Below are 18440 nucleotides of genomic sequence, written 5' to 3' on the forward strand. Positions count from 1 at the left end.
AAATTTAATGGTACGTGTTACATCTATGTTTCTGTGCTAATTTTCTTTTAAAACTGAGCTTTAGTGATAATGTACAAGTACCTAAAGCGTGGAAGTGCAAGCTATGAAAGCTACATCAAGGTTTTGTTTTGTTTTATTTTTTTTTTATATAGTTTTTTGTTATTTGACAACCTTTAAAATATGACGTTTTACAAAATCTTGGATTTGATATTTCTACATGCTTATTTTAGATGGAAATTATTTTCTGGGGGTAAATACTAATGTAAAGGTCTTTTAAACTGAGTCTTACAAATTTTAACACCCAAGTCGCACAAGTTTTGCTTACTGGTTTATAAAGTGACAAAACATAATACAAAAGAATAATATTTAAGTACTTATATACATCTTTTTGAAAATAGTATATACAACATTTTTCTAAATTCTACAAAGTAACAAAACAAATAACGATAGAAACGCATCTTCAAACTTTTAACATGCATTCTTTATATAACTAATTTAGTTGTATAAGATACCTCATCATCTACCATCTACTTGACTTAATGTTAATCCGTTAGCTGATAGTGATATTAGAGAGATAATTGAGGTTGATTTAATTTCACTTTCTTGAGTAAAAAAAGCAGGTTTTTTGGGAGAAGGAAGTGTCCCTTCACCACCCAACATCGCCACCACATTCGTGGTGTCAGGCCGATCTTCTACGCCATGCTGCACACATAATAGGCCAACATGTACCGATCGTAACACTTCACAAACAGAATAAGATGTGCGTAAAGATTCATCAATCAAATTGAGAGACTTGCCTTCTTTATAAAGTCTCCATGCCTGAATGAAACCAAATATTTTGAAAACAAAAAGTTAAAATGATATCATCATGCCTATATGAAACAAAATATTAAAAAAAAAAAGAAGTTAAATCATATCTTCATGCACACGTTACTCAATACCGATTAATATAAATTACAATGGGCGTTCCCTATGCTTAATTAACTCTATAGTACGCGTACTTCACACATTGTACATAAAGGCCCATCGTCACACATTGTGTAAATCATGTTAGGTTGGCTAGTTGAATTGGGGAACCCGCAGACAACCCATAACTTTTTGTCCAAGATTTTTATCATAACTGCATTACCTTTTTTCCGAATTTCAAAATGAGTTTTTAGGGCTTTTGCTTGTAAGGAGGATATGAGTCGATTGATGTAAAACTTAGCTCAAAACGATGCTCCAAACGACTTAATTAGTTCTTCAAATCGGATGTTTGAACTACTGATTAACAAAAATTCATCCGTTTGTAGCATCGTTTTGAGCTAAGTTTTACATCAATCGACTCGTATCATCCTTCTTATCAAAAGCCCTAAAAAATCAACTTGAAATTTGAAAATAAAGTTAACGTCGCTAAGTTTTTTTAACGGGAGACCAATGAGAACCAATTTTTTTTTTTAAATTTGGAACCACCAGTGCGACAAACTCAGTTGAGCTTATTATTGGTAAATAGCCTTTAATTGAGATTATTAAAATCTTATAAGCCATATATATATAAATATGTATATGGGTGATTATATCCAGCTAACTTGTACATGTCCAATGATAGTTCAAAAAAAAAACTTACATATCCAAGAAGGTTATCATCATGGTCTTCATGAACGAATTCTCTATTTTTCTTTCCGCTCACAATTTCCAACACTAAAACCCCGAAGCTGAAAATATCAGACTTTATTGAGAAGAGACCTTTCATTGCATACTCAGGAGATATGTAGCCCCTGAATCAATACGTATTAGGAATATATAAATACAAAAATGTGGTGTACCATATGAACCGAGAGTATGGATTCTTACAATGTTCCCACTACTCTCTTTGTATTTGCTTCACTCTCACCTTCTTTAAACATTCTGGCCAACCCGAAGTCTGATATCTTTGGACGCATCTGATAATCAAGTAAAATATTCGCTGCTTTTAAGTCCCTGTGTACAATTTTAAGCCGGGAATCTTGATGGAGATAAAGAAGCCCTCGTGCGATTCCATGAATTATGTGGAAGCGTTGTGGCCAATCAAGTAGCACCTTCTTTGATTCATCTGCTTAATTTGCAACAACTTGGTTTATACATATGTATTCCTTTGCATATATATTAATCTATATAGTTTTAGGATTGTAGAGAGCCCAACCAAATAAAAAACTGTCCAGGCTTTTGTTAGGCATGTATTCGTAGATTAACATTTTCTCATCGCCTTGAATGCAGTATCCTAAGAGCTTCACAAGATTCCGATGCTGAAGTTTAGCAATGCATATAACCTCATTCTCGAATTCAACAAGCCCCTGTCCAGAGGACTTCGACAGCCGCTTCACAGCAATCTGTTGTCCGTCTCCTAGAACTCCCTGGTGGATCCAGAATGCCATTACTATTAGTGCATAGAGTAATTTGTGAAGGTAAAAACATCTTTTATGATAGTTTGTACAATACAATGTAGAACTATATATAGGGAGACTGGCACAATAACTCTGATGGACTGAACTAATGGGCCAAAGCTGCTTAATATGTACATTCAGTTCATATCATTTACCATGTAAACTGGTCCAAACCCGCCTTCTCCCAGCTTGTTGTCGACTGAAAAGTCGTTGGTAGCCCTAGAAATTTCGGATAAGCTATACAATGGAACCTCTACACTTCCTATCTGGCTACTATTACCAAAGATCTTTTCAGTTGTACCTAGAAAATATAGTATTGGGAGAAAGATCTTATTTTCATATATAAATACAATTACAAATTCAAATCAGCATTACTTGCCTTCTCTCTTGGTATCTGATCTCTTCGTCCGCTTTCTTCTGCTGTAGAATGCATATATGAGACCTGAGAAAGTCAACACAGCTGCTATTGACACAGTAACTTGTATAGTTACTCGTTTCTTTGTGTTGAAGTTGGAACGGTGGTCTAAAATATTTTATGAATCCAACAAAACAATATATTATCAATTTTTCAGAAATTATCAAACTGCATATGAAACACATTAATTGGTTATGATACTGGCTTACCTGAAAATTCTGAGGCCGCAAGTCTAATATAAAGATCTTGCCCATTTTGTTGGAACACTCGGACATCAACCAAATCCCCAAACCATAGCAAGCAATCAACTCTACCAGGAGAGTTATTTGGATTTGCATAGGCGGTGCACGAGCAATTTTTTTTGCAAGCTGCCTTGCAATCTAGTAGGCTCATGTTGATATTAAAGACAGCGTTCTCCGTGTCTGGCAGTTTCATACCGGACAACTTTTGAAATCCCTCCCCAGGCCCACAATCCAAGGGTATGCTCCGTCTACAAACATTTGTATCATTTTTTGGTTCAAATCCTTTCAAGCACCCACAACTAGGAGAAGTGGTAGCATTACAGATCCCATACGGGCCACATTTTCTATAGTTGTCACAATAATCTGCCGGTAAGGTGGCAATCGGAATCCATTCTGGGCTCGGAAATTTTAGCTGCAAGATCTCAAGATTACCATCAGGAGTTAATACTGTTCTTAATGTGGTGGTATTACTATTGGAAATAAAAGTGATATATGCCTCGTTCTCATTCGCAATCACGTAAGAAAGGCTAGCCCGATTGGCATCAGGAGCATAGTTTTCCCGGCCAGAAAATGTTATGCCGTTATATGGCCCGACCCTTGTTTTAATAGCAGAGCTTCTCCTGATATATACTTGCTGATATTTACCCTTAACTGCTGAAATCCTTAATGTATACTCACTGGGGGAAGGATCGTCTGTACTACTCCATGATGTCTGATATGTTTCTCTTCCGGTTATGAAGTTCTTGCCCAACTTCATTTCTGATAAGCAGGTATCCCCAGGGTAATCAAAACTTTGCCAAATAAAATCTTCATCAGTGGTTTTATTTCCAGTGTTAATTACCAGATTCCCATTAGTAAGGATTTGTGCTACAAGATTGATATTTGTACCAGATGAAGAGGAGTTGGATGTCCAAAAGACTTTGCCGCTACCATTAACAAGAGTCAAGTTCCCTTGGTTATCCAGTTTGACCACACTCGAGGTGTCAATAAGAGGAGTTTCCCTGTTTGCAACCCATGCAACCGTTTGCGGTGAGGTGTTCTTAAACCATATCCCCAAGTACCGATTTTTGGAACGGCCCGGGCTAAAGAAACCTAGCTCAAATTTTCCGTTGCCTGAAACAATGGTCTGACCATCTGAGATGTTCTGATGCACAGCTATTGTGTCTGATGATCTAGATGTTGTAAGGAATAGAAAGAAGAGGGTGATAGGAGGGAGTAACATAATGGTTTGATTGTTATCTATACACAGGTTCTTCGAATTCTGCCTTCCTCACAGCTTGATGGCAGTTTTATGGCAAAAATTCATAGAAGGTTAGATTTATTTTGAGTCATTCTTCCAAAAATGTAATTTCTTAGTCAATGAAAGGCAAGTATATTGAGAGGTTACTGTCAACAGGGACTTCTGACACCAGCTAAGCATTTAAATTGTTAAATAAGATGAGGGTATTTTGGACATTTGATATCGCCATAAGTGGAGCCCACAGATCTAACCTATTACGCATTGACAACATAACCAAATTCATCTTGACCTTTAACCAATTCACGTCATACGTATTTTGTGGTTTGAAACATTGAATCTTGCCATGCAACGTGTTTTTTCTTTGAATGGGTCATACGGGAAATAGTGTTTTGATTGTGAGATCAGACTTCTTTAAAAGGAGTTTATGCAAAATGATCAAATACGAGAATGAGAATGTTTATATTGACATCCAACACATTTTTATTCTTTTTTGTATTTAATTATTTTGGTTTCATTATGCGGTCTAAGGCCGTGAAGCTCCTTAGCCGAGTCCAACGGGTAATGCATGGTATTATTATGACCTTAAGATCAAATATATATGGTTTATTACAGACTTTATTTTGCAGTAAAAAACGGGTTATCAACGTAGCTTGTATCCCGTTTTCCGTATATTTCAATGTAAAAGATGATATAGGTTTTAGTCGTGTGTTGGTTAAATGGACATTTTGTTCTTTTTTTCACACACACACACACAATGAGAAGTGCAAGAAATCAATATGGACAATTGATTATGTGTAATCAATGGATTAAAAAGTTATGACAAACTTGTAATTATTAAAATATTAATCTATCAATATTTTAATGAAGAATTTTAGTTTAGTATTTGTTTTTTAAGGAAACTTAAGTCATTAATAGCTTATTTATTATTATTACTAATTAACTGAAAGTTAACAATAATTTTTTTTAATTGATGTTATTAATCAAACTAATGTTAAACAAATATAAATTTAATCAAATACTATGATATCTTCACTCATATTACTTCAAAAGCGTTAAATATTATATATTGTCTACACAAGTTTATGTATAATATACACGTGCATATTAATGTATTGTGTAGGTTGAATCACGGACACGTATATGAAAATTTAACAATTGTAGGCTATTAACACGATTTATTATTTACTATATGTGGTATAATATGAAAAAACATTACTTTGTACTGTGTAGGGTTTTTATATACACTATTTAAGTGGTATCACAAATGTGTTATTATACAAGTACATGGTATTATCATTATTCGTCATTTATTATATACAGCTTAATGTAATAAAAAAAAGTTTCTTTCGTAATATGTAGGTTCATTTATGTACTGTGTAGGTTCGCATATATATATTGTGTATATGGTATTTCGAATTATGTATGTCTAATTTTTATCGTGTATAGGTTCATTAATGTACTGTGTAGGTTTGTATATGTACAGTATATCAAGTATTTCGAATTGTGTATGTGTAATTTTTATCGCGTGTAGGTTCATTTATGTAATGTGTAGGTTCATATATTACTGTGTAGATTCATATATGTACTGTATATGTGGTATTTCCAATAGTGTATGTGTAATTTTTATCGTGTGTAGGTTCATTTATTTATTGTATAGGTTCGTATATGTAATATATAGGTGGTAGTTCGAATTGTGTATGTGTACTTTTATTCATGTGTATGTTCATTTATGTACTGTGTAATTTGTCGGCACTATTGAATTTAAGAACTATTATTTAACTAAAGGTATGTAATTCAAATTACGAGAAAAAATAGTAATAAATTAACAAAATTGAATTTGCTAAAATAAAAAAAAACAATAATTTAATATATGTTGATTTGACAATATTTTAAAAAATATGAAGACAAATTAATTGTAACCTCTCCATACATTATGACATATCAAATATGAAAAAAAAATGAACCTTTCACTATAACACCATTATCATTAAATAAATATAAAATAAAATAAAAAATATGATTGGTCGGATTCATTTCTCGCAATAAGAAACACTTGTGAAATAAACCTAATCTCACACACACATATAACGTAAAGTTCAAGCGAGAAATCTTCTTAATGTGAGATGTGCGAAAAGTCATGCTAACTAATCGAAATTTTCTTTTTGTATTTCCAATTATTATATTTGAAGGGTAAATTAGTCCCAATTCCAAATTCTTTTTTTTGGTAATTAATAATAATTCATATATGTTTCAGATTTTATTATTTTTTTCTTTTCAAAATTTTATATTATAATTTATCATTTTTGTTGAACTACAAGTCGATATATTCGATTAAAACTCAAACTACGTCGATCTATATATTTATATTTTATTAAATTCAATTTTTTTTATCTATTCCAATTAAAACTCAAACTATTTCAGCTTTTTTTTCTCTTTATATTTTATCAAAATGGTTTTGTTCATTATCATAATATTTGTTTTCTAGGTTATAAATGACCTTTGCAAAATCAATATCATACGATTAGGGAGTGATTGATGTTGATGATTTATCTTTTAATTTTCATTTGTTTTTGATGATTAATTTTAATACCATAATATAAACAAATAGATCATCATATCTATCTACTATTATAAAAGCATCCATATCAGGCACCTTTTCTCAAGGTCCGAAGGGACATGGCATCAAGCGAACAGTGTGGAGGAAAATTCCACTGTTGTGGAACAAAAGTTTTTGAAATGGAGTTTGTGTGTAAGGCCCCGATCCCGGTGCCCTACTTTGGACATTGGATTTACTCATAAACATAGTTCTAAATATCAGAGTTAATTTAAAACATTCGCAGAAATGTTAACTTCGATCATTCGTTACAAAACATTTAATCATTTCCTTAAGACCGTAACATAAAACATCGTATTCAAAACATCATTTCTTCCATCTTCAGATGTCAGCCGTTCAATTCATGCCATGTGCCATCCTCATGTCAGCTCAATAAACATATATACCCGCGTGCATACTAAAAGTCAGCTACGCGGAGTGAGTCCTAGTTAATCTGGCAACATACAATACATTCGCATACTTACTTATATACGTATCCGAAGATACATATTACATACTTAACCTATTCATCGTTCTTCCATACACATACTTTCATTCTTTCATACTTTCTTTATTTAACATACACAATACACACATAACTAATTAACCTTACATTATAAAGAACATTTCGCCCTACATACCTCGGATATTGTTAGGGTCTGGTACCCTCCATCCTCGGATATTATTAGGGCCCGGTCACCCTCCATCCTCATATATTATTAGGGTCCGGTCACCCTCAATCCTCGGATATTATTAGGGTCCGGTCTACCTTTCTTCCATACAACCATACCATACTTTTCTATATATTCATAATTATAACTTTCATACATACACACATCAATCTTACATCATATATAACAATCATATTTTCAAACTATCACTGGTGGTACATGCAATATCCGAATATCGTTCACGCACGGTCAAACATTCATTCATACATAAATCATATAAGGCATACACTTACCACTTAATGTAAGTGTATTAACTAATCACATCGCGTATGCACACAACCCCGAAAACATAAAAAGGAATGGGGCTAGAAACTCACCTGGATCCTTTTTCGCTCTCCGTTGATCGTTATCCCTTTCTTTAATTGAGCTCTGCTAACTGTATAATAATTACATGTATCAATAACTGTCCTAATTGTATTGCTCGTATTTCAACCAAAATGGCTAAGTCTGGTCTAATCTAATGGTCTTGTTTAAGATTACAATTACTTAGTGTATACTTTCATCCTCAAACACTAATGTATTCCAACAATTTGTATTTGAATACAATGTGAAACTTTATTGTATCCAAGTCTTTCAACGTATTATACTAACAAATTGTATTCGAATTAAGTATTGTATTCAAATCTACAATGTATTCGAGTTACAGGTGTAATCTAGTGTAATCGAACATAACATTGTAATCGAGTTTAGCTTGTGTATGCGAACGGGCTGAACTAGTTTGGTTCTTTTATCTCCATTAACCTTACGTTTCATGACCTTAACGCCCTATTATGGTTCGGTATTAACCCATAGATGTTTCCTTAACCGTTTTAGGCCAAAACTTGACCCGGGTAACCATAAAGCTTGGACATATATGGTTTAAAACGTTCAAGGGTAGATCTAGGGTTTCTTTTACAAGCCGTTAATAACCATGAGTTTGTTAAGCCCGTTTTAAACGTCAAGTTTGCAACTTTATCACATAATAAAGTCCGATTTGCTATCTTACTAAGTTTAATTTCATGCAAAACCAACTTTGTTTACCCGTTCTTTTCACAAACCAAACGCTACTCGTTTTACCCGAAACGAACCAAATAACCCGTTCACTATCAAGTTCATTACGTTATAAATAATCATGACCCGATCTATCATCCTACCAAGTTTCATGCAAAACCGTGCACGAAAAGTAAGTTTTTTTAACAAAAACGTACCTTTGCGGTTTTTATCTGAAATCACTCGAGAAGCCCAAAATCATATCAAACGAACTCCGATTTGAGTGGTTCAAGCGGCCACGGAACCGTCTCGTCCCGATCTACAAATCCATCGGTTCATCTTTGCCGGAAACTGCCGCTACAATCTCCGGAAAAGCTGGACAGTCGCCGGAATCTTCAGTTTTGAGCTGCTATGGTTTTGGTGATAAAAACCGGACTTCCCTACCTCTGATCGAAGATCTAATCGGTGGAAATCTTAATTTATATAAAACGAACACTCAGTTAAAATTTGAGACTGATCCGACGGTTAGATATCCGGGAATATTTGTGTCTTTATGGGTGGTTTTATCAAAAACATGAATTGGATAAGTGTGTGTTTTTTATGGTGTAGGCTATGGTGTACAAATGTATGAAAATGGAAAGGATTAGAATTTTAAGAGGTATTTATACTCCCTTAAGCCTATGGATCTTAGGTCCATCTTTCCTTTTTGGTCTATAATTAATTATATCTAATTAGCCTACTTATCATTCCATCTTTATTATAATATTATTTCTCTACTAACTCAAGTAAACTTTTCCAACATAATTAAATAATATATTAAATATTATTCTTAGAAATTTCGAGATGTTAAATTGTGGCTGAAAACTTACTAGGACAGAAAAGTGGGCCCAAACCCAACTTCAACAACACTTTTTGGAATAATAATAAGTTCCTTTTAAATTATATTTGGAAGAGCTTGTTAGGAGCATTTTTTTATTTAGTAAAAAAAAGAAATTTTAACTCTTATAATACTTTTATAAATTGACACACACACATATAACAAGCCCGAGAGGCAAAGTGAAAAATGAACCCGTTGTTGATAAGATCATGTTGTTGATAAGGTCACCGAACAAATGAAAAAAAAAATTATGAAAAAGATGACATCTTTGGATAAATTTCACGCCCAAAAAAATGAAACTGTATTTAATCATGAAATGAACATTCTAATGATGAACCGCTCAAACATGGATCCACTCATATTTTATCAATCATTAAATTTTGAGTTGGATGTATACTTCTTATTACTTAATGTATGTTTTAATTTTAGTTAGTTTATGTTTTATTTCTATGTTTAATGTATTTTAATAATTATTCATGCTTTATTTTTAATTTTCTATTTGTTTTAAATACATATTCTTATAAATATATGTGAAATATAAAAATTAAACTTGTTATAAAAGTTATTTGATTAAATATAAAATTAAATGGAGGAGTATGTGATGATGTGGTGGTTTGTAGATGTTTGTTGTTGTGGAAGAAAACGAAAGTTTTTGAAAAAGGTTTGGAATGCGATGTGGCATTGATGTGGCAGTTTGTAAAGGTTTGTTGTCATGAATACTCTAATAAAATAGGGTTTTTGGACACTTGTCATCCATACACCAACCTATCCTTTTATCCTGACACGTGGCTTCTTCACGGTACTCAACAATTCTCCGAACAGGTTAAAACCTCACTGAGCAGCTGGTTCTTCAAACCCATTTATTTCCCAAACCCTAATATGATGTCCCGTCGTTCCATTCTGCCACAATCGATTGCTACGTTCAATGATTGTCGGAGTTCTAACACCTTACTCCGACTGGTGACTACACATTCCTTTTTTCCGCTATTTTCCTTTTTCAAAGGTGCATGCCCTAATTCAGATCAAAGGTACGCTCCCGAGTTCTTCACACATTTGGGCACCTCGATTATTCAAGCTGTTTGTTAGAACTAAAGCTAAAGTTAATCAAACGCACACAACCTGCAACTCGATTGATTAATTTTCTGAATAACGGAAACAGTGGAAATTGAACTGAATTTAGAGAGTGGATCAAAGTTACATTTACCCAGCCGTATTCAAGATGTCAGTTAAAACTGAATAGTAATATATATAAAACTATTACTTTTTGTCGATAATAGTTCTTTATTTTTTTTTATTTTTACTTAAAAATACCTAGCCATTGACCCATTTTTATGAGTTATGATATAAACCATAATAAAAAAATAATTGAAAAATATATGTGTATACAAGTCAACCCGAACCCAACTCGTTTAGCTAAATGTGTTTGCGGATTTGGACTACTTGAGGATTATCTGGTTGTATCCTCAGAAAGCTCATACACCACCCGACACTTTTAATCATCTTTCATTTTGATCTTAATCCAACTCTATGTGTAAATGAAGTTGTCTATATAGTTTAGATGCTTCTTTTTGTTTCTTTTGAAGGAAATATGACCTTAAATGCTGCTGATCTTAATCTATACGGATCAAGTGTTTTATCTCATTTATCTTTGTTAGTTTTCGTATGTTTTTGTATTTGAATTAAAATAAGTTATCATGTTTTTTAATTCATGTAAAATTATTATTTATATATAAATACGACATTTGCATTTATTTTACATATATATTACGTTTTATATATGTTCCACGTGTGTAACACGGGTACTATCTTAGTTCAAATATCATTTGAACATATCACTTGCTAAAGTTGCTTCGTATGTGACCCGAATCATATCCTCATTGTAACATTGTTGTATTGAGATACAATAAAAGAATTAACATGCATTTGACGGAATTAAACAGATGATTGAAGAACATTAGTCTAAGAGAAATCATGTTCAAAATCACCAGATAATCCCATGCACAGAAAATGCTAATGAGTACACCGTTTAAGTAGATTTGACAACCTCAAATGCTGGATTCGATAAAAAAAAAGTAAGGAAATTAGCATACAAGCATACATTTATGTAATCAGTATGGAATGATAGTTCATATTGATCCAAATAATAATACATTTTTTAATAACGATATAACCATATACACATGTTCTGAAACATGATCAAAACATTACTTCTCATTATCTACCATATACTTGACTTGAGGTTACACCATTTACTGATAATGAAGTGGAGTTGATTTCACTTTCTTGAATGAAGAAAGCAGGTTTTTTTGGAACAGGAAGTGAGCCTTCACCACCCAACATAGCCACCACAGTTGGTGTGTCAGGCCGATCTTCTGCACGCTGTTGTACACACAAGAGGCCAACATGTACTGATCGTGACACTTCACAAGCAGAATATGATGTGTGCAAGCATTCATCAATTAGATTCAGGGACTTTCCTTCTTTGTAAAGTCTCCAAGCCTATTATATAAATGCAAGTAAATAACCAAAAGTTAGATCACCTCAGAAGGTACCCCATAGGTGTTTTGTAGCTTCAATATCCATATTATACCTCGTCACATATATGCACGTATAGACTCTTTGTAGACAAACATACATCATACATGCATGGAGGGTGGTTCAAATTAGAACGGTTAAAATTAGAAACCACTTTTCAACCACGGATGATATTTCACTGGATGATTGCGGTATCTATATATTATGTCTGTTCCACTCCATAAATCACAACCATCCGTTCCTTTTGTTCCCTCCATGATTAAAGGCACATAAAGGTTTATTTAGTTCTCATTAATAATGGTTCTTATATGAAGTCACACCCACATGCATTCTAGGTGCACCATGGGTGTAAGTTGGGCTTAATTCCCGACTCATACAAGACGGTTTGGGTTTGGTCGACTTCACCAACAATTCGTTCAGTGATTAAGAGATTAAGCAAGTTCCCACGATTATAGCAATTTGAATTTAGTTGGGGATTTATTTTGTTATCAAGCTGGGTTAAGCTATATATATACATATACCAAATCGTGGTTATGTTTGAGTTGTAATCAAATTTTGAGAGAGTATCTTTGCTATAATAAAATTGGGAATTTATCCAAATATTGTTGATTGCTGTTTTGATATATCGATTATGCTATAATAAGCTGGGTTAAGCTATATATATATACATATACCAGTTCAATGGATGATTGTATTTAACACACTTACATGTCCAAGAAGGTTATCTTCATGGTCTTCATGAACAAAACCTCTATTTTTCTTCCCGCTCACAATTTCCAGCACTAAAACACCAAAGCTGAAAATATCTGACTTTACGGAGAAGTGGCCATTCACTGCATACTCTGGAGATAAGTAGCCCCTGAGTAGAAGTTAAGAGTAAGAAAATAAACACATACACACAACAATTACAAATTGTGGAAGGCATTAATCGGATTCAGAGATTCTTACAAAGTTCCCATAACTCTCTTTGTATTTGCTTCATTCTCATCTTCTTTAAACATTCTGGCCAAACCAAAGTCTGATATCTTTGGACGCATCTGATGATCAAGTAAAATGTTCCCTGCTTTTAAGTCTCTGTGGACAACTTTAAGCCTGGAATCTTGATGAAGATAAAGAAGACCTCGAGCTATCCCGTGAATTATGTGGAATCTTTGTTGCCAATCAAGTAACGACTTTCTTGAGTCATCTGCTAAATTTGCAACATTTTAGTTTATATGTATCGTATTAATTCCTTTGCATATATAAAGGAATCTGTATAATTTTAGGATTGTAAGAGAGCCTAACCAAATAAAAAACTGTCCAGACTTTTGTTAGGCATGTATTCATAAATTAACATTTTCTCATGGGCTTGAATGCAATATCCTAAGAGCTTCACAAGATTCCGATGCTGAAGTTTAGCAATGCATATAACTTCATTCTTGAATTCAACAAGCCCTTGTCCGGATGACTTTGATAGCCGCTTCACAGCAATCTCTTGTCCGTCTTCTAGGACACCCTGGTGGATTCAGATGGCCGTCATTAAAGGTATGTACACCTATTCGATCAAATATAAATATCAAATTCATATACTTCATTTACCTTGTAAACTGGTCCAAACCCGCCTTCTCCCAACTTGTTGTGGACCGAAAAGTCATTGGTAGCCCTAGAAATTTTAGATACGCTAAACAAAGGAACCTCTACACTTCCCATCTGGTTGTTGTTCTCTGCATCTGAACTCCTCCGTTTTCTTCTAATGTAGAGAGCCAATACGAGGCCCAACAAAGTCAACACGGCTGATATTGACAAAGTAACTACCATAACTACTTTTTTCTTTTTATTCAACCTGAAATGGAGATCTAGATGTTATAGAGTTAAAGGAAACAAGTATATTCCTTGCTTACAAAATGCTTTATTTTAGTTTTCTAAACACATTTATCCAACATAAACAAGAATTTTAGTTTGGCTTACCGAAATTCTGAGGCTGCAAGTCTGAGATAAAGATCTTGCCCGTTTTGTGGGTACACTCGGACATCAATCAAGTCCCCAAACCATAGCAAGCACCCAACCCCACCTGGAGTAAAGTTAGGATTTGCATAAGCGGTGCACGAGCAATTATTCTTGCAAGCTGCCTCACAATCTAGTAAGTTCATGTTGCTATTAAAGACAGCATTCCTCGTGTCTGGCAATTTCATGCTTGAAAACTTCATAAATCCCTCTCCAGGCCCACAATCTAAGGCTATGCTTCGTACACAAACACTTGAATCATTATCATCTGAGGTTTTGCATTCAAATCCTTTCAAGCACCCACAATAAGGAGAAATGGCAGTATTACAGATCCCATATGAGCCACATACTTCATAGTTGTCACAATAATCAGCTGGTAAATCAAACGGCATCCATTCTCGGTTTGGAAACTTTAGCTGAAAGACCTCAAGTTTACCACCAGGAGTTACTATTGTTCTTGACGGGATCATGGTTGTATTAGTTTTAGATATAGCAGTGAAGTACATCTCGTTCTGATTCAAAACCATATAAGGAAAATATCCTGGATCAGTAGCGTCAGGAGTAACAAGGGGCTGGCCATAAAATCCTATGCCATTATATGGCCCTATCCTTGTTTGAATAGCAGAGCCTTTTCTAAAATATAGTTGTGGATATTTACCTTGACCATTAAAAACCTTAATGTGTACTCACCCGGGAAAGGATCATCTGTACTCCTCCATGATGTCAGATATGTTTCTCTTCCGGTTATGAAGTTCTTGCCCATCTTCATTCCTGGTAAGAGGGTATCTCCAGGGTAATCAAAACTTTGCCAAATAACAATTTCATTCTTAATCACCAGATTGCCTGTATCCATGAGTTGTGCTTCAAAATTGATATTTGTACCAGATGTCGATGAGTTGGATGACCAAATGACATTGCCGCCACCATTGACAAGAGTCAGGTTCCCTTGGTTGTCCAGTTTGACCACACCAGAGGTGTCTATAAGTGTAGTTTCCCGATTTGCAACCCATGCAATTGTTGGCTGTGATGTGTCCTTAAACCATATCCCTAGGTACCTGTTTTTGGAACTACCGGGGCTAAAGAAACCAAGTTCAAATATCGCGTTCCCTGAAACAATGGTCTGACCGTCTGAGATGTTTTGATGCACAAATATGGTGTCTGATGATGTGCAAGTTCTTAGCGCTAGAAAGAAGAAGGCGGTATAAGGGAGTATCATTTTGGTTTGATTGATATCTTTACACAAAGTCTTTAAATATGGCCTTCCTCGTAACTTGATGGAACTTTTATGGAATAACATGAAGTTAAAGAAGGTGAGTTTTTTTTTTCCAGTCATTCTTCAAACCATGATATTCTCTTAGTCAATGAAAGGTAACTAATTAAGGTGATGGTTTGAGTTTCTGTGCGCCAAGACTTTTTAACGCCAAATAATCATTTTAACTATCAGATTTATGATCTCGATTTTTACATATAATCTTTTTATGATCTCGATTTTTACACAACATATAATTTGACAATAATTTTTGTCATAAAGTAAATGACAAATTTTACACGACAACGTATAATTTAACAATTCAACCAAAATAATAAAATTTTTATAAATATATTAATTTTATGATTATCAATTCCTAATGTACATAGTTTCTTCTCCAAGTGTTTCTTTTCTTGAAAAGGTTTATGGATTGTTTACCACATGAAAAACCCACCCATAACTATATGGGTAGATTGCCAAATTACAATTTGTGGTAAAGATTTACCACATGGCAAACCCATCGGAGGTTTTTATAAAATTAAACACCCATCAATATTTCAATAAATTTTAATTTTAATTACATTTAACGATTTTTTTATTTTTATATTTAAACAAAAAAAGTTTTAAGGTACTTGTGGGTATGTGTTTTCAGATATTTTATGGTTTGTGTGTACTTAAGGGTATAAATGAAATAACTGTGTATGATTGGTCGATGCACGGGTACTACCCACGAGTGCCCCCTCCTCTCATGTATCTCATGTATTATATGGGCGCGTGCCGCTAAACGTACCTCCATCTCCTTCATTTTTACTAAAAGTATTCTCTCCCTTAAGTTTTGCATTAATATAATTTAAACATTTTTTTCTTTTCCTTTACCATTTTGTTATCTTTTATTTTTAAAAGTTTTTTTTTATTATTTAAAGAGCTTTTCTTTTTCCTTTTTTTTCAAATTATAAAACTCTTTTTTTGTTTTTTATTAGTGAAAAAAAATTGTTTATGTAATAAAATTTTTTATATATATAAAAATACTAAAAAGCACCTTTTTTTTAAGTGTGTTAATACTTTACAGTATTTTTTTTAATAATTTTTAAAGATAGCTTACATTTTTTTTAAAAAAATCATATAAATTTTAATCGATATAAGATATTAAGCAACATTGACTTGATCAATAGGTTGGTTATTTTCTAATGTGACAATGTTTTTATACGTCTGAACCTAACAAACTCTATTTAAAAGATATTTTTTTTCGGACGGGAGACATTGTTATATCATTATTTCTGTAAATATATTTTACGATGATAATAAAATATTGTTATTATGATAAAGAATAATAAACAAAAAAAGAGAGAAAATAAAAAAAAAACTTTACAAAAAATAATCAATATTACTATTATGATAAGATGTACAAAAAATATTAGAGGGTAGTAATATGTCAAATAAAATTGTTAACAGGATTGAAAGTCTCTGGAATTGGGGGGGGGGGGGGTTGACAAGTACACGAGTGAGGTACGTTTAGCCTAACCCGTATTATATACCTAACTAATGAAATCATTATCTTTCTCCAATCATGTTTTCTCTTATTGTTTTGCTATTAGGCTTGTTTTAAATCACGTTATCAGCAAGAAGCTTCAAAAATTTATTGTCTTCTTTTCCTCAAGGTATGTTCAATCATAGTGTTCTACAATTAAGTTTGATGTTTATAATTGTATATTCAATTTTGTATATATGTTTATGTTAAAATTACTAACCAATATGTTTATACAAATTTACAATATTATTAATGCTGCGGTGGAGCATCAATCTTGTGAGCCGACACCTTCAACCACTTTACAATGTCTACAAAATCGACTCGTACTACTCATTTGGTTATCTCTAATGTCTATGTAAGCTGTTTGTTTGTGTTTTTTACTTTTTTATTTATTTATTATTATTATTATTATTATTATTATTATTATTATTGACATGTTATGATCCATACTAAAATAAAGAATAAAACAAATTAATTATATAGATTGATTTAGTTTTATGTTTCCTAACTACCGATAACTAGATTTGATCATTGAGGGGATGAATTGTGTTTCGTTTTGTTTTCTTAAAAACAAATCAATGTTTGTCAAACGCATATTAATCTAGTATTATATAGCAAAGATGAGTTGTTTTCGAAATAATTATTATTATTGCTTTTCAAAGGTCAAACATGTTGAAGTATATTTTTAATCAATAAAAAGAAATCAACGGTAGTATGATGTTAATTTATTTCTTTATCTTGAGTTCAAATATACTGTATAATAATTTTTATAGTAGACAAATACGTAGTTCATATTATGATAATTACTAAAGAATTTTATTGGTTTTTTAGTTTTATCCGGCCGACGACAACTATATATATCTTATTTAAAATTGTTTCTCTTTTATTAAGGAGATAGTTCTTGATGTTTATCTTTAATTATAAACTTAATCGACGGATGTTTGCCTTCATTATCGACTTGGGTTGGTTTCACTTAATCAAAAGCTCTGCCATAATTTTCAAATTTTGAATTAGGGTGAACTGCGGTTTTTGTCCCTATAGTTTGTCCAAATATACGGTTTTAGTCCAGTAGTTTCAAATTTACGATTTTCATCCCTGTGGTTTTATTTTACTTGCAATTAAACCTGAACTCACTAATCCCGTTAAGTCTAGTCATTAAATCCATTAGCGTGCCCTTCACGTGAGGGACAAATTTGTCCTTTTTTCCCCAAATACACCCCAACCCTTCACGTGAGAGGGCTTGTAAATTAGGACTGAGGTTTATTTGGGGAGAAAATGGACAAAACTGCCTCTCACGTGAGGGGCGCTTTGATGGGTTTAACGATCAAACTTAACGTGATTAGTAAATTCGGGTTTAATTGCAAGTGAAATGAGACCACATGGACGAAAAACGCAAATTTGAAACTATTGGACTAAAATCGCATATTTGGATAAACCACAGTTTACTTTTTGAATTATGATCCTCTCCATTTTCAAAATCATTAGTGGATTTTATTCGCTAAAGAAGTTTGTAAATGAAGATTATGATGACAAAGTTGTAAATCTTCTTGTGATGTTTCTTTGACCAGTTTTGGCTTATAAAATACAATATAAAATCAAAGTATCATAATTGTTATATATATATATGTGTGTGTGTGTATAGAGGAAGGTTAAAATAAAAAGTAATGTTTTCCTAA

The 18440-nt window shown here is 33.0% G+C and overlaps 2 pseudogenes across 2 annotated transcripts; both read right to left on the reverse strand.

Annotated features, from left to right (window-relative positions):
- Positions 1-427: 427 nt before the first annotated feature.
- LOC143550429 (G-type lectin S-receptor-like serine/threonine-protein kinase At4g27290) lies at positions 428-4281 on the reverse strand (annotated as a pseudogene). The gene is made up of 7 exons (XR_013138325.1): positions 3027-4281; positions 2773-2925; positions 2558-2703; positions 2162-2372; positions 1834-2071; positions 1607-1757; positions 428-819 (listed from the first exon to the last, which is right to left on the reverse strand). The product of XR_013138325.1 is annotated as a G-type lectin S-receptor-like serine/threonine-protein kinase At4g27290 (transcript).
- A 7402-nt stretch (positions 4282-11683) lies between these two features.
- LOC143550384 (G-type lectin S-receptor-like serine/threonine-protein kinase At4g27290) lies at positions 11684-15203 on the reverse strand (annotated as a pseudogene). The gene is made up of 6 exons (XR_013138318.1): positions 13952-15203; positions 13583-13826; positions 13289-13499; positions 12953-13190; positions 12713-12863; positions 11684-11968 (listed from the first exon to the last, which is right to left on the reverse strand). The product of XR_013138318.1 is annotated as a G-type lectin S-receptor-like serine/threonine-protein kinase At4g27290 (transcript).
- Positions 15204-18440: the final 3237 nt, after the last annotated feature.

Source organism: Bidens hawaiensis, unplaced genomic scaffold (assembly GCF_021521415.1).
Source record: "Bidens hawaiensis isolate Kalapana, Puna unplaced genomic scaffold, B.hawaiensis_p1.1 tig00000978_1, whole genome shotgun sequence".
NCBI classification, from domain to species: domain Eukaryota; kingdom Viridiplantae; phylum Streptophyta; class Magnoliopsida; order Asterales; family Asteraceae; genus Bidens; species Bidens hawaiensis.